We start from the raw sequence: 23,137 nt of genomic DNA, 5'->3' as shown, positions 1-23,137 counted from the left end.
AGTCCCCACTGATCAAGTCTGCTTTGCACAGGACACAAATCACTGACAATGATAAATTTTTTCCCTTTCTCCAAAATCTCTGTGAAAGCACCAAGCTGATTCTCACTTGTCTGGTTCCTGTGCAGAATAGCAACAATACACAATCAAGCTATGAGAAAGTCATTTATTGTCATTTGAGAATAGAGTTATATGTGTCTCACTAAAGAGCTCGAGACATTTTGATAAGGTCTAATGACATAACTAACTTAGCAGATATCATAAGTATGTCTGTAGGGAAAGAGTGAAAATCCAGAGATGTATATGAACAGTGATAAAGAAGGACAGAGTGGAAAACGTGTTCTTAGGAACAAAAATGAAGGAAATAGAGATGAACCTGAAATAATAAGCTAAACATAGTGATTGTAGCCAGAACACATTTTTCACAACTAGGTGAACATGTAAATGCAGACATGGTTTAATAGTGTTTTAATAGTGTCAAAATTGCACGGTGAGAATGATAAGTAAGCATGGAACAAAAACAAGGTCCCACACTTCCCTTCCTTCCTCTCCCCCCCCCCCCCCCCCCCCCCCAGAAAACACAATTCCTGCCCCCCATTAGAACTGGTAAACGTAATACTAGTGACACCCAGGTCAAGCCAGGTCTAAGACGAGATTGACCAAGATAATCATAGAAGTAGGTAGCAGCAGAGTCTGATGTAGACCTGGACCCATTATATAATTTAGTTTTCCCTTGCAATTCTGAACCAGGAGTCCAGGCACCACATTTAATTAGTAACTCAATTATCATTTAAATGCTTTCTCATAAAGTTCAATAAAGATCAAGCAGCTGAATTTTGACACAAGTGGCTGTGTCATCAATGATTTCCCAAGGGGTGGCTTATCTGAAGGTTAGCAATTGAGGCAGAGGGTTCTAAAAGAAGTTAAACAAAAAAATTAATCAGTATATACTTTTGGCTGCAGACATTGCACCTATCATTTGATTGTAATAGACTAGGCAGTATTTCATACCTCATTGCAACAGATTGGTCCTAAGCTACTGTCAGAGATGTCACATCCATCTAAACAGCACTTCCTAACAACCAAATCACAATTGCACTACAGAAAATTAGCAGGAGATTCACTAAAATAACTACACCAGCTGCTGAAGAAAAGAGAGAGAAAGGTGTTATCAATGAGCATATAGATGTATAACAAATAAGCACACAGAGAAGTTAGGCTAGCCTTTCGAGGGTGTGTAGCTGGAAAGATCAGCACACTGGAAAAGATAAACAGAAATAAATGAAAAAGTGCTCACCAGTGTTGTAGACTCACAAGAAAGCACCACAAGGAACAATCTCCAGAGAGAGAGATCCTTCCCCAACAGGGATCAGCCCTTAAATGGGGTCTAGGAGAGGTGGAGTCTGGCTACACCCCTTCTGGTCACACAGGTGAATTACCTTCACCTGTACTCCTGCGCTGACTCGGTGCTCGCCTCAGGTGGTCAATCAAAGGTTCAGGCCATTATTCAACAATTCCCATACAAGTGTGCAGGTCCAGCTGCTAGAAACCTGCTTCTGAGAGGAAATTGTCCTAGATTTGCCTGGTTTTCTTTAAATAGTCATCGGTCTATTTCATTAAATATCTGATATTGGATGTCATAAGCTAGATACATAGGAAATTTCTCAGGAAGAAGATACATTAATCATAAACCAAACAAGTAGAATAATGCTGGAGTATTCCTTTCTATTAGTGAAGTTGCCTAGAAGTGAAACCTCTCTGTTATTTACCTTCTACATCCCCTAACAGGTACCTATACAATGGCAGTAGTTTGATGACCAAACATAGCTAGGCTTCCCAGAACATTTTGCCATGTAAGGAGACAAAGAGAGGAAGATCTTCAGTAAATCCTTAAGTCTGAATTGGTGGAGCTCACAGTTTTGCAAAGGCAGGACATAGCATAGGACAAACAATGACAGAAAGCTAAACAGATCTGATATGAATGTCTGATCCCAGTGCAGGATCCACACCATGCTGCAGAAGATATAACCCCAAAGATCATTGTTAGGGTGTCCTAGCAGAAGTCATCTGCATAGCTTTACTGTGAGGGTGACAGAGCACAGGCACAGGCTGCCCAGAGAGGTGGTGGAGCCACCTTTTCTGGAGATATTCCAAACCTACCTGGGCATTTTCCTGTGAGACCTACTCTAGGGAACTTGCTTTATCAGAGGTTTGGACTTGATGATTGCCAGAGGTCCCTTCCAACACCTATAATTCTGTAAATATGTGAATTCAATTTACTACAAACTCTCATAGTCTTTTTCCTAAGGAATTTGCCAATTACGGAAGAGGCTCAAAATCAGCAATCAAATTCAAGATTAACATGGCTAAAGATCGCATGTGGCGCTAATGAAATTGAACTAAAACAGCTTGGCACCAACTGCAGTGGTAATATGAAATAGGGGTATAGAAATGATTTTTCACCTTTGTTGTTAACTTAAACAATTTTTGTCTAATTAGACTGATTATTATTTTGTCTTTCTTTAAAAAAAAAATGACGACAAACAAGTTAGTTCTGTTTGCAAATAAAGTGCTCTGTTTCCATGCTGATGATTGTAACACAAAACAAAGCAATACAGAGAATGTGAGCATTGTTCACCGAAGAAAGGAAAGAAGAGAATGATGGATGATGTCCTTTTTCCCTGCTCTAGGCAGGTTTTAAAGTACTGGATGGGAAACATGTGAGTCCTTCTGCTGCATGCTCGAGAGGATACAAACTGAAGTCTCCCTTTGGCAAGAGAGCAATGGCCTCTCTCAGTAGCTGCAAATGATTACAACATGTCTCTGAAATGGGAAGGGACTGTTTGGACCCCAAGTGCTTCACTGCATTGCCTGCTCTTAATTCTAAGAAACTCAGTTAGGAACTGCTAACCTGTGAATCAGAGGAAGGTCTCAGAGGTGGCAGGCTGTGGTACATCTCCGGCTCAGGCAATTACCTATCATGCCAGCTCAGGCTGGCATGGATGTGCACAGGGGAAGAGGTTTTGCTTTTCCAAGGAGAAAAGCCGCACATCAAGGCTTTCAACAACTTCTCACAGCACAGCCTTCATGTCTAACTTTGTTTGTTTGTTTGTCCTGTAATTTAAGAGTCATAGATCCATGATTCAATTCCCAAAATGCTCAGACACTGCAGGTCAAGATGATCGTTGAGTCATAGTCATTGCAGAATGCCTTTAACTTTTTTTGTGCAGCATTTTCTTTCCTACTGCTGTATGTATAGTTGCCTAAGTGTTGCAAGCAAGCCTTACAATACAGAAATGGTTTATGTTTCCCACCCTCCAGCGCACAGAAGTAATTCTCTCTCCCCTCACCCACTTCTAGTGCATTAACATACAGCTCAGTCAAAGTTTGACAGCTCCCCATTCTTAGCCACAAAGTCATGTGGAGCTGGTGGAAATGTACAGTGCTGCAGTTAGGAGGGAAGGAATAGAGGCAGTAGGAGCTAAACACAGCTAGACAAATACTTTGGCATCGTAACTGTTAATGCTGTCTTAGCACTTGAAAACAAAATAAAATAACTGGAGGAAGAAAACTGGGAGAAATGTACTTCCCATCTTCCCCATGCCATCCCTTACCTGCCTCCATCTACTTCCTGAAAACAACTTTGCCTAACCAGAAATACTACAGAAACTACAAGTAGCTAAAAATCAATTGGAACCTGTTGCAGGGTGAAATGCTCTGTCTGGGTGCAGCCTGCTTTTGCTTTTGCATTTTATCAAATTGTCTCTAGGCAGAGTCCTTGGAAGTGGGCTCTGAGTCACTCAGTCCTACCCATCAGCAACTACAAGAGCAGCCCAGAGATGCCCTGGTCCCAGAACTGGACAGGAACACTTCTGCCCACTCACACCACGGCTTCTGCAAAGCAGGAGCCTGTGGGCTGCAGACACTGCTTTTCTGGTCACCAGCTGAGTCCTTTCCCAGACTCCCCCCCCCCAAGTCTCATCTAACAGAAACAGCCCACATCTGAAAAAGCCAAATATTAGTCTTTGGAAGTAATAGCTTTTAAAGGGTAGACAGAACAGATGTCTTTGTGTTACAATTCTAATATGAATATCAAGCCCATCCCTTCTGTTGCCAGGCATTTGGACTGTGACTTCAGTTTTCTCACAAAGGGAATGCATAAGCAAAGCACAGATGGGGAAATGGTAGTTAAGCCACCCAAAAAAGTTACTGGTTATGTTTTTTTTTTCTTTTTTCTTTTTTTTCTTTTTTTTCTGCAAAAAGAAACAGCATTCTGGAAAAAAAAAAAAAAAAAAAAAAAAAAAAAAACCATGAACACAGCTCCAAACGAACAGATTAGATTCTTTTAAAATTTAAATAGCTGAAATTTTAATTAAGATTTTAGAGGAAGTAAAATCAAGAAAGCAATCATTCCAGCTTTTGCATTTTTTTTTTCAATTAATATATACTCTTAGATTATTGAGGTAATTTCCAGAATGAGGGCTGAACCTACTCCACATTTATGGAAATATTTAGCACTTTGCAGAATCACTGATGAAATCTAAGCAGCAATTTTTCTTAAAACACTGTTTCATGAGAGGAATGGTTTTCCAAGAGCTTTCAGGAACAGAAGTAGAATTTTCTATGTACTTTTTAAAACTGTGGGCTTGTTTTTCTTTGTTGTTTTGTTTTCTTGTTTTTAAATGAGATAATTTCCCTGGACTGGTCAGTCTTCAAAGTTATCTACGAACTCTTGATGAACACATACTGACTATGTCTGATAAAACTTTGTCCTTTAAATGCCTTTCAGTAGCACTCAGGATAATCTTCATAACTTTTCCAGGGACTGTGGTTAGTCTAAGAGACTTGCAGTTCCTCAAGTGTTCTTTTGTGGCCTTCTTATAGCTTAGCACAACTTCGGCTAACTTCCATCAACAGGGATCTCTCAAGACTTCTTCAACCTTTGAAAAATTTTGAGAGGAATCTGCTAACTCCTTCAGTACTACAGAGCGAATCTCATCAGGCTCCATGGACTTGTGAACTAGTTGATGAAACTGGTCCATTACAGTTTTTATGACTTCAAATGGAAAAGTCACTGCTTCTCCAGTCATAGTTCTTACCAAGTAACCAAAGATCCATCATTAATATTAAGAACTGAGCCTAAAAGAGCAACAAAGGCCTTCATCTTTGCCTCATCCCTAGGTGGCAGGTGACCACTTTCAAGTATCAGTTTGAAGTTTTCCTAGATGTCCTCTTAGATTTCCTTAGATGTAGACATAATTCAAAAAGAGCCATTTTTGTTTTGTTGTTGTTGTTGACTAACACCACGCTGGATAGTATGGCCACATATAGAAAATGTAATTTTACATGTGGAATGTAATTGTGCATCCCACAAAGCTGATTAGAAAAAAAGTCTCTTCTAGTCCAAATGAAAAAATGGATGAGCATACACAAAGGTCAAACCATACAGTACACAGAGGAATAAACACTAAAAAAAAAAAAAAAAAAAAAAAAAGAGTAAAAACTTGGGACAAGTAGTAAAATGTTGGCAAAGAAGAAACTTTGACAAGTTTAACAAAGATGCCATTTCTTACATACCACCAACTCATTTGTAAGCCTTCAATGCCTGCTGCTCATACCCGGTAAAAAGTCTTTTACAAATTCTCTTAGTTTTCCACACAGGGCAGGAAATTTCAAATAAACAAAGGAGATTTATGTTGCAAAATTTATAGCCCCAAAGAACAAGTAGAATCAGAAATCAAGGAAGAGTTTAGGAGTGTAAGTAGCAATAATTGATGTTGGTTTTTTTTTTTGTTTTTTGTTTTTTTTTTTCATCAAAAATTAACATCTTTCAAGTCAGCCTCAACATATGCATCAGAACTAAGGAAGATTTTCAAGATTTATGAACAAGATATAATGATTGCAAACTGAAATAAAGAAAGTTACATTTAAATAGAAGTCAAACTTGTTTTACTCTGAGGATGATCAAACTTTGGAGCGTGTTGCCCAGAGAAGTTGTGGAGCTTTCATCTTTGGAAATGCTGAAAATCTGACTGAACACAATCCTTATGGGCAATCTGCTGTAGCTGACTAAATGATAACCAGAGATGCCTTCCTACCTCAACCATTTTCTTCATGATTCTTCATAACAGGCAAAATCATATGCACAGGGCAACACTGGTGCAGGCTGCCTGTCTGAGTCCAGAAAGTCTGTTCCAAACAACAGAAATACATGTATTTTGAAGCTCATATGAGCTGCAGTCATTCCCACCTGGTTCCTTGAAAAGCACCACACAAACACACACAGAAACACACACATACACACAAATACCCAAGATTTTCCTCTCAAATTGTCTAGTAATGTCTGACACTAATGTCCAGAAAATTCAGCTTATTATCAGAGTGAATAAAACAGATAGATAATTCTACCCCTTCTCAAGTCTGGGGCAATCAGTTGTCAAGTCATCAATGTGACAATTTACTTCAGTCACTAAAGTCTATGGCTACTCTGTGAGGTTTCTAATAAGCAGATTCATTATCATAAAACACATTGATACAAAAAACTTTTCACAGCTCTCCTTAAAAGCAGTTGAGACTAATGCACATCCCAAAGTCAAGCAGTAAATACTGTCTTTCTGCTGACTTGAGTCAGTTTTGGATCACTAACCCCCTCAATAAGTTTTCCTTTACAAGAATTTAAAAGAAAAAAGAGTGTATATAGATCCTGTAAGCACTGTATATTAGAATGAAAAGATAAGCCATTGGCAGTACATTTAATAGGAGGATTTTTTTCAAAAATTGCCTTCTATCTGAACATGTCCCTGATAACCTACAGAAACCCACTGATAAGATTGTCTGTATCAATGGGCAAAAATTAATGAAAACAAAACGTGCCTCCTCTAAAGATTAAAAATAGCCAAGTCTAGAAACACATAGAAGGTCTCTCTTGTCAAATGTTCAGGACAGAAAATCTTGCTTCCTTGAAATCTTGCATCTGAGCAATGATTAGGTAATTTGTGATTTCAAAATACATAAAAGTGCTTAGTGCTCCCATTGCAAGTTTATTTCTCAGGATTTGAATCATCAGGAGAAAGGCACCCCAAGAAGTTTCAAGGATAGGAGCCAACTCACTGTGTATACTTGTGAATGGGAGCAATAGAAATCAAAGCCTTTGCTTTCTGCTTCATGGTTTGATTGACTTCGGAGCAGATTAAAGCAATGAGCTGTGCAATTGTCAACTTCCTCCAGCAGCATAGTCTTACTCTTTGAGGAGTTATGCTCTTGATCTGATTTTTATTTCAGTAAATACCTCTTTTCATCAAGAAATGCTTGTCATGTAGTAAAGTGAGGTAGAAGGGGAGAAAGAGAAATTACATATAAGCAAATTACACATTTCCAAGAGTAAATTGGTACTATTTGTTCAGGTGGAAGAAAATAATGCTAGGTACACTAAGTGTTTCATAGGATGTGTGCATGTTCATATTAAAGAATGACTCATTACAAAATTTCATTCAAAGATTGCATCCTTTTTGTAACACAAGGAATCACTTCCCATTGTTCACAAACAACAGCTAGATGAAAGCATGAGTGGCCATTAGCTTGGATTTAAAAGCCAGTGAACCATTTCCACTAACTTGCTCTGTACGTATTCCAGTAAAAATTCTACTTCAGCTCCTCTTAAGCTACTACTTCTATATGCACATTGGAAGTCCAATATTCAAATGATTGTGCTACAAATGAAGATACATATAGCAGCTCATCTATTGAAAACAAACTTACAAATATATCTTAATTCTATTCATTTCAGTAAGAAAAAGAGATTCCTGAAATTCTCCAGCAAGATTTTGCTACTCAAATACTCTAGCACTCTGCAACTCTCTGCAAAGGAACATGAATTTATTGATTACTCCAATTCCTTCACAGTCAGGAGTAGGGCAAAAGGCTGAGTTTCTTAACAACAAATGAAACAATGGCAGCACAAGGATTAGATCACTTATCTTCTTTTATGGCCCACCTTGAAGCATTTAGACACCAAGACAATCTCCATGTCATGCTCCTACATGTTTTGACAGCTTAGTAAATCATACAATCATAGATAGGCTTGGGTTGGAAGGGACCTTAAAGACCACCTTGTTCCAACCCCACTGCCGTGGGCAGGACTGCCATCCACCAGAGCAGAGCCCAGAGCCCCATCCAACCTGGCCTTGAATGCCTCCAGGGGTGAGACAACCACAGCTTCTCTGGGCAATGTCTAATATGTGGAGCTGATTTTTTTCCATCCTCATAGAGTGATTAAGGAAGGTTTTTAATTGATATTAACGGGATGAGAACTCTCATATAAAAGAAAAGACTTCAAATTCTGCTTTTAAAGTGAGAAAAATTAGATGATTCCTGACATTTTTTCTCCGATTCCACCAAATAAAAAAATATGCTTCTCAGTTCTAATTAAGACATAAACATTAATTTGAGAAGATCAACGGCTGGGACAGGGATTTCTGTGCTAGATCGATCACTGGCTTTAGAAGTTTGGAGATAAATTTTAGGGGCCAGAGGAAGAGCACCGAGAAATGCCGCACGTGCCAATAAAGCCTAAGAATGCGGGTGCTGTCCGAGGTGCTGCACCGTTTTCCCTAGCTGCAAGATCGAAGCTTAATTATACCTACAGAAGGACTGTCTGACACACAGCCCTAAAATTAAGTAAACAGCCCTCCCCACCTCATACCCACCCCTGAAGCACAATCTTGCTGAGAAAGAGCATTCCTCTGCCAACCTGCCAAGACTACCTTCTATTCACTGACCCACACAATACAAGTACTTACTGTGCTGGTTCTTAGAACCAAATTAGTCCTGTAGCATTCTTGTAGTCTTCTTTCCCATATTCAGTCTGCTTGGTTAGTCATCACACAAAATAAGAAGGAAGGGCAGATGGGGAAAATTATCTTGATCCTTCTTTTGAAAAGTAAACAGGGAAAAAAATGACAGAAAAAGCACACACACACACACACACACAAAAAAAAAAGTCAGGCTAGAAACTAACTACTTACTCAAATGCTGTTGCAGTCACACGCTGGAGAGCAGTGAAGAAACAAGTATGAGTAAGTAAGTACTGACAGCGCAATGGCCCAGTGACTCACTGACCTACAGCACCACCGTCAATTGCTCATTTATGTTCATGACAAACTGCAGAGACGTCAGCTATCATATAGCAGAAGTTACTTGGAATGATAAGATTCATCTCTGGCCCACAGCTACTCCATGTGCTTTTTCACCCATACCCATATTCTGGAGTTGCCTTCTCAAAGTCATTTGCAATTGAGGCAGCATCACAGGAAAAGCAGAGGGAGAAAGATGTACACAGTAAAGGAAGACAACATCCTAGATATCTATAGGTCACTTTTTCAGGTATAAGTCTCTTACACTTAATGCAAAGTAGGACCTAGGAGTATTGAAAAGCTTTAGTTTCTTTGACCTGCCTCACTTCCAACTCCTTTAATGCTCAAGGACACCATTTTGACTTGATCAGAACTCCAGTCCTGCCTGAAGTGGTACCTTGCATGTGCTTGTGCCTGGCCACAGTGCCTTGATCACCTCCTTGGGCATCACCTTGGGGCCGTTGAAAGACTCTGCAACTGCCCCCATCTCAGGGTTGCCCTCACATCCTGGCAACCTTGCTCCTGCTGCACTCTGGGCCCTCCATCAGGTTGATAAATCAGAATCAGACCATCAACAGAGAAGGAGCCAGGAAGCCCAATTTGCTGCCTAGAGCATCACATTCTCACAGAGACAATTTATTCATCCAGCTGTAATGGCAGCCTACCTATGGATAGATTTTTTTTTCTCTGTTGTCACATCAGCCAACATTGATGCCATTCTCAGCACATAGCTTTCTTCTTCCTCTGAACACTTGTCATTTCACTCTCTTCTGCCTTCATCTTGCTCATATTCCTTATGATTTCTTCTGCCTGACAGCCAAATGGCTATCCCATTACACGGAACCCAACAGAAAACCCCCAAGACATCTGCCATGACCTGGTTTCTGATATTAGTCTTCCTCACCCACACTCCTATGATATTCTCTGGATGGTAACATCTTCAGAAAAGAGCTATTTTACTATCATTTTCCCCCAGAGTAATGCCCTAGGACAACAACTATGTTGTTGTTATAACAACAAATTCAAGTAGAATTATTTTGCAACTAAATTAAATACCTGAAGTATGAACAAGTACAACTGAAGAATGCCTAAGAGCTGTCAAATCCATGTAATTAGTACCCTATTCAGAGCTAATGGAAAAGCCTGAGAAGCAGCACTGAGTTCCAAACTTCTTTATTTTTGCTGGGAATTTGAAAAAGGAAACCTCACTCAAGATGATCGACACCAACAACTGTGTATGCATTCATTACCCAAAACTTCATTATTATTTTTTTTTTCAGATTTACTCACCACATTCGAAAACAACAGGCAGCTTCTAGTACCATTTTAGATGATTTGCAGAAAAACTCAAAGTAACAAAAAACATATGGTTTTGCTGAAAATAAATCTACTTGCTTTCTCTCGCATTTTCTGTTCCCTTCCCCATACTTAAAGAAAGAATAAAAGGCTTTCAGCTAAGGCTTCAACATGTGTGCCCAATCATGAATGACAAATACTTACTTCATCAACAATGTTGATGATCAATAAGCACAACTATTATAATATTCCTTCTGCCAAGGTGGACTTAAAGTAGCATTTTCATCAACCTCTAAACTGTACGGCAAGTTGGATCTTAACTAGAAGTAGATAGAACTCTCCTTTTTACAACAAACAGTTAATTCCTAATAACAAGACATTTATTCAAAACCACATTTTTTTTTTTTCTTTTCCATAGAGGACTTGGAAAAATGCAGTTCAGAAATTAGTTATTACTGAAGGTGCAGCAAGACGTGTAAATTAAGAAACAAGAAAGCTGAGCTGGAAATTTTGTCCCTCTTTGGCAGTATTTATTCCCATTCCACAATCAAAGCTGTGGAGCTGCCAGAGAGGATGGAAATCTTCCCCCTTAGGGCTGGAGACATTTGTCTAGAAGATGCTTTTGTCACTGTGGAGGATCTGTGTCCGATGAAGATACTTTGAACAACTCAGTCTAGCTGCAGTTTGTCTCAAGTACAGACCCTGTTTGTCCACACTGTTCCCAAGTGCTGTTTCAGCAGCATACTGGGGCTTGCAAATTAGACAAATACTACCTGTTAAAGGTGAAAGCACATTTAAAAAGAGAGGCTATTAGCCTAGTCTTTAAGTGTCATCTTTGTTACTGACCTTTCTTTATAGCAGGTGATTTCAAGTTGATCAGCTGATACATGCATTGGCATACAAAGTGTTAAGCACTGTCCAGGTAGAGTTGTGAATTCCATATGCCAGAAAGCAGCTAAATAAGTGCACTTAACTAAAACAATTTTAAAAGCCTAACTTTTATAATCAAGGTGATGTAAAGAAAACTCAAATCCTTCAGAGACAAAAAATACCTAAAATTTCAGCGTTGTTTTTGTCTGCCAATGAACTCTCATTAGCCAGATTGAAAGGCTAAGGCTTTGTACAAATTGGTTGTTGTTCCAAAAGAAATGGTTACATCAGTAATTTTTGCTGCATCCTCAGCTTTGACAGGTTGGACAACGATGTCCCCCGCAGAGCCAAACCATGTGTAAGCACAGAGCCCATATGGCTGAGCTGCAGAGCTCTCTCTCACTACTACAAACAATACCTCCTTCCTCTTATCTCTCTCAATAGAAAAACTGAGCTCAGAAATTCTCTAAGCTTTTCAGCTATAGTCTGTCATTACTCAGAGAGAAACCCTGTAAAACCTGTCGTCTCCAGCCTTACTAGAAGTTTCTTCTGCTCAAACAGCAAACTGATAACAGGACTTAAAAGATATCTTTCAGGTCACATCATTTTAAGGAAAATACGGTCTTCTACAGAAAAATCATATTCTCTCTCATGCCTTTCACCTGCTTATTTCAGGCTGTAGGCTTATTAGTATGAGTACTTCCTATGGGCTTTCATGACTTGCTAAGGCTCCCAGTATGCATTAAGGCCTTCACATTTTAGAGCTGCATAATATTACTAACAGAATATGGAAGGGTAATTTACGGATAAATTACTGTAATTGAACACAATCTACCAACCATGTTCTAACAGAAAAATACTTTCTATATAATAGAGAAATACCATATCGAATTTTAAGAGAGGAGTGAAGGCAGCAAGCCAGAGTTAACAACATCTATTAATTACAGATAGTCTGGACAGAATTTTGCCTGGCTTGTTTTCAACTTTTATTAAGTTTGACGCCAAAAGATGCATCACTGCATGCCATTTTCACTGGGACTTTTCTACCTTTATCATTAGCAAGGTTTACTCAAACCTGTTCCCAGTCTCCTCTTGCAGCATCACGTCCCCACCTATTCACTAAAGGCATGAGGGAACATGAAGGAATATACAAAGGCTACTCCAAAAGTAATGCCTCCTATGTTATTATGCTGGCCCAGATAGTGATGTAGGAGGCGGATGTTGGTGGTATGGCAGTTGAGGTTGAACCTTCCCACCAATATTCTGTTACATATTGTTGCTGTATGACAGGTGGCAGCAGAGGGGCAGTCTGACAGAATGGTGTCTGACATGGAAGTATGAATGAAGCAAAAGAGTGTGATTGAATTTCTCCATTCAGAAAAAAAATGGCACCCATTGGCATTCACTGATGCTTGCTGAACATTTAATGGAGACCAAGTAGTGGATGTGAGCACAGAGAAAGATGGACTACATGTACAACATTGTCCCAGCAACGACACTGTCATAGGAGCTGTGGGACTGTGGGTCGCCTCTGTTCCTATTGGTTGTAACGGTATTGGGATGGAGTTATAAAATGTGTGTCCGATTTATAAATATTCAGTTCAGCACCTATTTTAAAAGGAAATCCATGATGAACATCTGAAATGTTTCCATAGGCCTCAAAGAATCACAGCTGCTGCTAATGAGGTATTTTTATCTTCAGAAGATTAGGTGGGAAAGATGAGTAGCTTCAGCACTTCAAGCAAAGCAGATTGCATTAGAACATTGCAGTGATAGCAGGAGGAGCAGAAACTGAACGAGAAGGAATGACAAAGAACAGAAAAAGCACCTCAAATAACATAATTTCTCAGAAAGAGACCAAGAGATTTTAAAATATCAAAGTTATTACAGTAAAGAATGAAGGCATTTCTGTTGATATATGCCCATCTCTTAGTCAGAGATTCCTTTGGCTTCTTACAGAGTTTGCTACTGAACTGAGATAAGATTGCCTCACGGTGACTATAAAGTGTGCTAGACTCTCAGTGTCCGCTCAACAATATGCCCAGTAACTGTTATCTACTGCAACTTAAAGCCAAGGGTCAGCCCTTCTTCATCTCATCTTCCAAGACATCATCAGAACATAATCAAATGATAAATCAATGGTATCCCCAGGTTGAAGACAATATTATACCCTATGGTCTGTCTCCTTGTAAAGTAGACTTCTTCCAAGAAATTACCTGCAGAGGGGACAGATACTTAAGTTACTGCAGCTTCCAAGTACTAGTGAACACCAAATACATTTATTCCTGCTATATTTTTCAGTATATTTTTCATAAGCATTCCTTCATCATGTCACCCCCTCCCTTCCCACTTGCTCAAATTTACTAGACAAATTAAAATGAGCCAAAGCTTTAAGAACTCCAAAATCATTATGAGAATGTGTACTGATTTTTCACTTTGGAGCACAGATAAGGGGTGTTGGGTTTTTTTTGTTGTTTGATGTTTTAATGTTTCAGTCATCCATCTCATCTGGATACAGAACTGTTCAATGTCTACCTATTAATTCTAACAAATCTGTGAATAATTCATGCAGCGGAGGAGATCAAATTACCACCTACCTTCACCTGTGGATGCCAAAAGATTAATAACCATTTAGAGTCCTTTTTCTCATATTTTGCATTCCTGTAGCACCAAATAACACAATCAGTGTAGCTCTCAACACTGAAAAGAGAAAAAGATGCATCACTGGAAGGCAGAATTCTTATATAGATTAAAGAAAACACGTGAGGAGGCCACTCTGTAGATCACTTCACCCCAGGCTGAGGTTGGCTTCTCATTTCATAGCAGAAGAGCACTCGCTCACCTCAGAGCTTGGGCCCAGAAGTCCATCTCTGCTTTGGGGAAATGGGGTGAGGGGGAGTATATAACAAACAAACAAACGTGTTGTGTCGTGGGGCTGAATATAAGGTAAAAGCAAATCAGTGCTGTTTTTTTTACCTGTAGGTGAAGTGGATCCGTCTGGCCCTGCTAAAATTGAACAGATTCCACTGTGCAGAGCAAAGAAGCACCATCTACTGCTGCCAAATCAGATCAATTCCTTTGTGCCTTAGGCGAATGCCTGCTTTGTAAGCAAAGAAGAGAATCTATATTCTAGCAGCCCTTCCGTTCCAAGTACGGAGCCTCAATCCATGGAATATAACCCAAAGCACAAGGATCTTCTCTGGATTTCTCTACTTTGCCCTATTTGCTTATGCTGCTGGGGCATCACATTTAGGTCGAAGCCATTCCCTTTAGCAGGCTCAGCACAAAGAATTTCACACTCCTCCTGGAGGATGCTTGTTTCCCTCATACCAGAGGACAGCAATGCACCTAGGGGGTCTCCATGCCTGGCCCCAAGCTCAGAGGTTGCTACCACAACCAGAAGGGACCCTCAGTACTACTCCTAACAGCTTCCCAAAACACCAGACCCAGCTGAGTACTTGGTGCTCTTGCACCAGTCCCTCTTCCCATATTTTGTCTTTGCCCTAAGCTAAGGGCTGCTGGGACAAGATAATACCATGTGACAAACTCAGGGATACTGGACAGCACAGCATGGGATTAATCTCACCTCACCCTGCCACACACCCCTGAAACTAAGCTGCCTTCCACAACAGGACAGCCAAGTTCGCCCCTCCAGACCACCCCAAGCTGTGTACACTGCTTTTCCAGTTAGCAGTCAGGCTTTTTGCTACCCCCAAAGCCTATCACAGCCAAAGCAGAACAAGGACATTACCCAGGCATCAGCTGTGCAGGTCAAGAAGAGACAGCCACCCTCTTAGAATCATACAATATCTGAACTATGAGCCCCCCCAAAAGCCAACACCAAGGCGAGGTCTGAAGCAATGCTCATGAAGAACACAGTCTAAACCTGTTCCTTCCACACCAGTGTGTTCTGAAAGAGTCATGGGAGCTTTTTTTGTACTATTTCCAACCTCATTTCTCTTCCTGCTTGGCAGCTACATGATGGCTTACTGTTATGCCTCTAGTGCTGCTAGCCTTTACTGAAACTCAAAAGCCATGAGAACTATTGAACTACAGAGTGGTTTTCATCACTGGTAAAATGAACAGTATTTTCCTGGGGGTGAACAGAAAATTGACTTGAACAAATTAAGTCATTTTAGATTTTTTTTCTTTTCCTAAAATTTGTTTTGGAAGAAACTGAAGCTTCTTTCACAGATACCCAAAACAACAAAAACTTTCTTCCCTAACTTTACCATGAAAAGATTAATTCAAATTAAATATTTAAGATTTTAGTGAACTAATATGAAATTTATTTAACTGTAAGCATCAAGGAAATATCTGTGTGTATGCAAGTTAGTCCCAGATTGAGTTTTTTGCTTATCAGCAAGCACATTCCCATTTGTCTTCGGGTTTACTTGTTCATTTTTTGAGTTTTCATGCTATTGTTTTGTTTACTTAAATATTTATGCCTTACGGATACAACATTCCCCAAATCCAAGATCAGATATTAAGAAAACAAAGGCTGGTTTCCAAATACTTGCAAGGCAAACAAGCAACCTTTCACTCCCCGTGGCCTTAAGTCACACTCATCAGTTTTAGATGAGTGTCTCAGTGAAAGCCAAAAAACCTGTATAAAATGAAGCTTCTGTGTAAAGCTTACAGCATTTTATTACATCCAAATAAGAAAACAAGTTTTCGTTGCTGCTCAGGAATTGTCAAAAATTGTTTCACAGTAATTTCTGGTGCCAGGACCAAGTATGTATGATTTAAATTGTCCTAAAACACTGTGGCTATTACAAGTTGTATGATCATATTTCCATGAGAAAGATATGGCCTGGAATTTCAGTAATTATCAAGAAGGTCAGATTCTGCATGGATTACCCACAGTCTTATTACACTATGGCACTGAATCTGTCAGAAGGTGCTGATTAGGTTTGTGGCTGGCACTATTTGATGTCAGCTTCAAAGCAACTTCCCAACTCCATCATGTTGCTGAAACTACCCAGCTGGAAAAAAGTTACCAAGAATATACAGGGAACATTAAAGAATCAGGTCTTTAGTGTTTCCCCTCCTGCAAATGGTATGAAGCAAATCAACTGTGAACAAAACTAGCAGCAGAAATTGGAATGAATTATGCAAGCCATCTCAACTGAACATTTTTTCCCCCTCATCATATCCCCTCTTTACCTAATGCAGAAAAATTCTTTTAGACAGCTGTTATTTCTTTTGGCTTCTTTCATACATCACCAGGAATACCTCCCACTGGATTTCTCAGGAGACTGCTAAAATAACATAAGTAATACAGCGCAAGCATTCTATCATTAGTCACCTCAGATGAAGATCATTCTGGCTTTGTCTTTTCCTCTCCATGATCTCCTTCCGTGCATCAGCACAGTCCTTTGTATTTCTGTGAACATGCTCATCGCTCCTCGATTCGCGTAGCACCTTTGTGACAAGCTATTGCACTCAGAATCTTATTACGGGCAAAAGGGGAAATGCTTCATTTAGAAAGCTAAGCACTTATTGTTAGACTAATTAAAATCTTAACAGCCTAACTAAAATACAATAAATTGTTATTAGATTTCAGTTATAATGATGCTAACACTGAGATTACAAATTATCTAAATAATTCAATGCTCATCTCAGTAATACAGTAAAGGATTGCTATACAAAAGCATTGTCTGGTGCTATGTTATTCCTTATCCTGCTCCTTCAGCTCCTAAGTGTGACAGTAAGTCATCTTGAAGAATAAGCTGTGGGGGCTGCAACAAATTTGCTAGCATCCTGACTCCTTTGCTAGGAGGAGCACGATGCTCATGACGTTTTGGATTTGTTTGCTTTTTTTTTTTTTTTTTTTTTTTTGCCTTTTGCTGAGCATTATGTTGGTGGTGGATTCTTTTCTCTCTCTGTATAAGCCTATATTTAAGAATTTTTCTACATTTCCTAACACAGCGTTACTCCTTAATCTTTCATTGTTGATTTTGAACTCAGTATTATCAGCAGACTCCAGTATATGCAGATCTAAAATATACTGGATACCTGTCCCTTTCCTTTGTTACCACCAGAACTGGCTTTGTCAAGCTACTCAGTTATTTAACCAAGTATTGTTAAGTTGCTGATAGCTCTGAGGGCTCCAGACCCATTCTCTGACACTTTTATCTCCCCATGCCTCTATGCCTGTACGCCACTTCCAGTGCTCTTTCTAGTGGCATCTCCCGTCACACAGTGACTACACTCCTCCATGCTACATTATGCTAAAGACAAGTATTTCATTTTAATAACTACTTGCTATAATCATCGGTATAAAATTATGATAATTCCACGTGCTTGTAGAAAACTAAGCAAGAGCAAATTATGCAATAGCCTCCTTATAGTTTAAAAAAATCTTGCAAACTAAACTAAAGCTCTATGCTGGCAAAGACAAATTCAAGTAAAGCCTGATGAGGATTAGTCTTGAGGTCTTGTAAAGCGAGCGGTCTTACAAAGCAACTGGATTACATGGCTGTAATGACCAGGCGATGCCAGTCTTTCCAAAGCATAAAAACTCAACCCTCAGTCTTATCAAGTTTTATGCACAACTGCAGCCATCGACAAGTAGCGTGCACTTCTGTGTGGCTTCCAAGCCCACAAGGCCAATTATATCACTACAGAAGCAAAAGTTTGGGAGATAATTAAAAGAAGATTTAGAAAAAATACAGATCCAGCTGTTAATGGGTGCAAATGCAGAGTTCTACGATTAGAAACATTTGTTCCAGAGAATCATTGTTTTTGTTTTTTCTACAAGCATACGTGAGATTGAAAGTGATGGAGATCTTAAGTTTTGCAGTTGGAAAGGGGAGAATTGTGCATCTCTTTAGAATTGTTCTAGAAACAGCAAGCACAAGTTGATCAGATATATGCCATTCCTGACTGTACAACAATTACCATTATCACTCAGCCAGTTACACAATTTCTCTGATGCTGGGTGGATAAACAGGGTTGGAAATTTGTTGAGGCATTTATCATTCATATTCATTATAGTAGAGTTTCATCTGTGTAGGTTTTATTGCCTTGCTGAGGTCTCACTTTACACAACACTGCAGCCAAATTTCAGTCAAAGCTGTCACTGTGTTGAAATGCACCATGGAAGACTGAACTGCAGCCTTACTAGAGCTCTTTTGAAGCATCCCCTCAATGTCCATCTCCAAGTATGAGTAGGAGTGGAAGCAGCTGGGCTGCTTGGCTCTGCTGAATACCCTGGTTCTTCCCAGACAATATCTGAAATCTGTGAATTACTCGCATATTTTTCTCTCTCTCTTTTTTTTTTTTTTTTTTTGCCTAGACTAACCAGCCTTCATGGCAAACATAGTGGATCGTAGTTTACTACGTTGTGAAAAAGTCTGTCAAGTCCCGAGAGCCTAAGCCAAATGAAACATATATTTGTTTTCCTCCCCAGAGTATAACGTAGTTTAGGGAATCAGATGTTACTACCTCTTGGCATAGAAAAAAAATGCACATTCTGGCAAAACAGACCCATCATACATATCAAGAGAGCTGCTAGTAGAATACTTGATGCAATCCACGGAAGCCTAACTTGTAACAACAAATAATTGCCTACAGCTTTCTCGTGAGATCTCCAAGGAGATAGCCATTGAAGAACATAATCTTCTAACACCCAGCAGGGGCTGCAGTAGAACATCCTCATGTCAACTACCACAGAGTATTGCTTGCAAAACAGTGAAGATTGTAAGAAAATCCTCTACTGTTTTATATATTCACAAAACAAGACCAGTTGTTCTTCAGTAAGCTAAGCCTATTGCTCCAGATGCATCTCTGTAGGAAGGTTCGTTTCCCTCAAACGGTCACACTCTTCCCGATAGAGTTCAGGATGCTGTTGGCCTTCTCTACCATGAGGATGCACTGCTGTTCTGTGCTTAGTTATCCATCAAGACTCTCAGGTCTTTCTCTACAAGCTGCTTTCCAGTATGATCTGATTAGAGTCTGTGTGTGAACACAGGGATGCCCTTATTTTTGTAAGCACTTTCACAGTGACCATGCACACTCAGAAGATGTAGTATCGTATCTGGCCAATGATATACCACAGCTGGATCAGCAAGTATGCAGTACTGTAACTGACATGTGTTGGTTGTCATTCAGACATTCTGTATAATGTCTTGTCCTCCAAAGAATGGTAGGAAGCAGCTGGAAATTGCTTTCAGCAAGTCTGAGAACACTCAGATGTCTGCATGTCTGGCTTATACACAGTAATACAGTGAAATAGTGTAGTTAGGAGGGCTCTTTCAAGATCATCTAGTCCAACTGCCTGACCTCTTCAGTGCTAAACAAAACCACAGAACCATTAAGGTTGCAAAAGAGCTCTAAGATAATCTAGTCCAACCATCAAAGTTAAAGAACGTTCAATGAGGGCATTGTTAATGAAAGCATTGTCCAAATGCATCACTAGGAAGGTGAATGAGAGCTGACTGACTCACAGAGCCCAGAGGGTTGGGTGGAGAGGAACTTGGGGGCAAATGAGAGTCCTACACCTGAGGAGGAATAACAACATGCATCAGTACAGGTTAGGGGCTGACTTGCTGGGGAGGAGTTCTGCAGAGGAGAATCTGGGTGCCCTGGTGGACAGTAAGTTGGCCAATGGTATCCTGGGGTGCATGGCCAGCAGGTTGAGGGGGGTGATCGTGCTCATCTGCTCTGCCAGTAATGGAACAAGAGGCAATGTGCACAAACTGGAACACAGGAAATTCTACCTGAACATGACAAAAAGCTTCTTTACTTTGAGGGTGACAGATTACTGGAACAGGTTGCCCAGAGATGTTGTGGAATCTCCTCTAGTGATAGTAAAAACCTCCCTGGATGTTGTCTCGTGTGACCTATTGTAGGGAACCTGCTTTAGCAGGGGGTTGGACCAGATCATTTCAAGAGGTCTGTTCCAATCTCTATGATTCTGTAATTCTGGGAAACTTGTTCCAGCGTTTGACCACCCACGCAGTAAAGAAATGTTTCCCAGTGCCCATCTGAACCTCCTCTGGTGCAGCTCTGTGCCATTCCCACCCTGCCATCAGTTCCCATGAGCAGAGCCCAGCACCTTTCTCTGCATCCCCTTCTCAGGGTGCTGCAGAGAGCAGTGAGGTTGTCTTTCTGACTCCTCCAGACTAGACAGCCCATGTGCCCTCAGCCCCTCCGCACAGGACATACCTTCCAGTCCATTTTCGGTTTGGTTGCCTTCCTCTGGATGCATTCAAGTACCTGAACATTGTTTTAATACTGTGCAGCCCAGAACTGCTCACAATATTAAAGATGAAGCTGCACCAATGCTAAATGTAGAGGAACGTCTTGATGTAGAATATCAGCTGTAACCTCTAGAACCAGAAGAAGAGAGCACACCTTGAAAATTCCAACTGCACCACCTTCAACCTCAATCTGTGAACGCGGAGGGCTTGCATTTCAGCCAATAACTACTCCTGTTTGTATGACTTTATATCTGCACTGTGCTTCGCTCTGGTGCTTCAGGATCAAACGCAACAACACGCTGACAAAAGCAGGATAATTCATTTGAACATGCACTTCCATCCCTCCTTCACTCTAAGAGACTCCCAAGTACTTGCCAAGTAAATTCTCTTTTCCTTTCTATGAAAGTCTTCACTGATTCACATGGGTGGAGGAGGAAAGTAATGGGAGAAATGCACATGTTGCAATGTTATGAGAGTTCATAGTGTAAATTGCTCAGCTGGAAAAAAACAAACAACAGCAACCTTGTGAGACAGTCAAGCTGTGTGGACCCTCCTACACACAGACAACACTCATCCTCCAGGGCTGCTTTGCAACTAGGCTGCAATCCATCATGTTATGTGGTCCTGATCCCATGGTATGATCCAGATGCAGAAAGTTCACAGTAGTCCTACTTCTGCAGTTTAAGAGGAAAAAATTATGATTTTCCTGCATATTGGTTGTGCTGAGCCACACATAAGCAAACTGGAACATTTCAGACAATTTTCCTGCTAATGAGTTAACATTTCCAAAGTGGGCTCAGACAGATGCAGCTATAAAAGTACTGTAATTCAATTCATTGACCTCTGGTGGAAATGAAGCAATGAACGAGACATTTGCTTAACAGTGACCCAAGACAGTTAAGAATAGCATTTATCTTATTGTCTTAACATCTTCCTTTTTTTCCTTATAGAAGGCAGTGTGTGCTGAAAGTAACATTCAGAGGAAGTGTTTTAGTACATATTTTTCTTCCCCTTATCTACAATGCTGAATATTAAGTACATGAAACAAATATGTCTCTGTGCTACTAAGGCATGTGGCTGTCCAAGGAGTACATTTTGTCTCCCTTCAGTGGAGTGCTATCAAAATTATCACACCACCCACAAGTCCTCTGATACTTTAATTTCATATGACACTCACAGAAGTTCCTCCACAATGCAAAACAGTTTGGCAAGAATTATCATTCCTTCTCTCCCTCTTTCAACCCACTGGTGTGAACAACATTGCATGAAATAGCTACAACAAACCGTCAACACATAGAAATGCAATCAGTGGGCTGCTCAAGGAAATCTCCCATTGCTTTAGCATCTACGGCCCTGCTTCATCTGCTGTTTACAGACACATGTAGCGCTTTTCAATACATCAGTCATCATCTATTTTGGGACTAGCAGTTTTTCAGCAAATCTGCTCCAGCTTTCATGAGTGCCATCTCTGAGCACCAGCCCACTGTGGTACACTGTCATGCAGAGAGCTCTCATGCTGATGTAGCTAAACCATATTCCTATTCAGGAGGCATTGCACAGAGAACTCTTTCTGGAGACCAGTCCACTTTAAGTTTCTGATTCATTTGGAATCCTTCCCAAATTCTTCAGATGCTGCCTCAGGGAAGCAAGATTTGGAAATGCCACTCTCAAGCAATAGAAATGGAGGCACAAGTTCTGGAAAGTCCTATTGTCTAACTGAAGCTTTGAAGGATGTATCTTTTTCTTCCAGCATTTCAAGAACCACTGAACTGTTCTGTCAAACATTTAGCTTGGGATATTTTCTTGAAGCAAGGGAGCTGCTCTGAGCCATCCCTGGGCTAAGCTGAACAAACCTGGATAAGCTGAGCTAAGATGCCCACAGCAAAGTTTTTCCTACTGCTGTACATTTCTCTTGTAGTCATTTAAGCAGGACTTAAGGTACTATTTGGTAATATTTTCACTTGTCAAGACTGTTTCAGGTGTACTCTTACTGAAGAGTATTATATTTTGCACTGAAGTCTCAAAGATTTTCTTACTTGCACTTGTTACACTTTTTAAGTCCTAAATGTACATAGAAACTAACCTTCTGAATTACTTTCTCCGTTACAAAACTGTTGCATATATTCACTTCTTTAAGAACTTAAAACAGAAGTACTGACATGGCTGTATGTCTTGTGAATGCCAATTAAGTGTAATGCACTCAGGGCACATTGTCCTTCTCTTGCTTTTCCTCTCTTCCCCAGTCCTGGGGTGTAACGCTCTAGTCTGAGTGTGCAAGCATATGACACATATCCTGGGTTAGTTGAGCCCAGAGCAGAGGAGGTGAGGGGAGGCCTCACAGCAGCTGTAGCCCCTCACGAGGGGAGCGGAGGGGCAGTGCTGAGCTCTGCTCTCTGTGACAGTGACAGGGCCCGAGGGAACGGCATGGAGCTGTGTCAGGGGAGGGGCAGCTGGGGGTTGGGGACAGGGTCTGCTCCAGAGGGTGGTGGGCATGGAACGGGCTGCCCAGGGCTGTGGGCACGGCCCCAAGTGCCAGAGTTCAAGGAGCATTTGAACACTGCTCTCAGATACGATTTGATTTTGGGCGGTGCTGTGTTGAGCCAGGAGTTGGACTCAGTGTTCCTTATAGGTCCCTTC

General features: G+C 40.5%; 1 long non-coding RNA gene across 1 annotated transcript; it reads right to left on the bottom strand.

The window, feature by feature from the left end:
* Positions 1-10,285: 10,285 nt before the first annotated feature.
* On the bottom strand, positions 10,286-22,882 carry LOC121107184. The gene is made up of 2 exons (XR_005840898.1): positions 13,892-22,882; positions 10,286-13,510 (listed from the first exon to the last, which is right to left on the bottom strand). It is a non-coding gene; the product is annotated as an uncharacterized LOC121107184 (long non-coding RNA).
* Between the last annotated feature and the right edge of the window lie 255 nt (positions 22,883-23,137).

This window comes from Gallus gallus, chromosome 1 (genome assembly GCF_016699485.2).
Source record: "Gallus gallus isolate bGalGal1 chromosome 1, bGalGal1.mat.broiler.GRCg7b, whole genome shotgun sequence".
Classification (NCBI taxonomy): domain Eukaryota; kingdom Metazoa; phylum Chordata; class Aves; order Galliformes; family Phasianidae; genus Gallus; species Gallus gallus.
The sequence above is the reverse complement of the archived record's forward strand: the minus strand, read 5'-3'. Positions and strand labels throughout refer to the sequence as shown.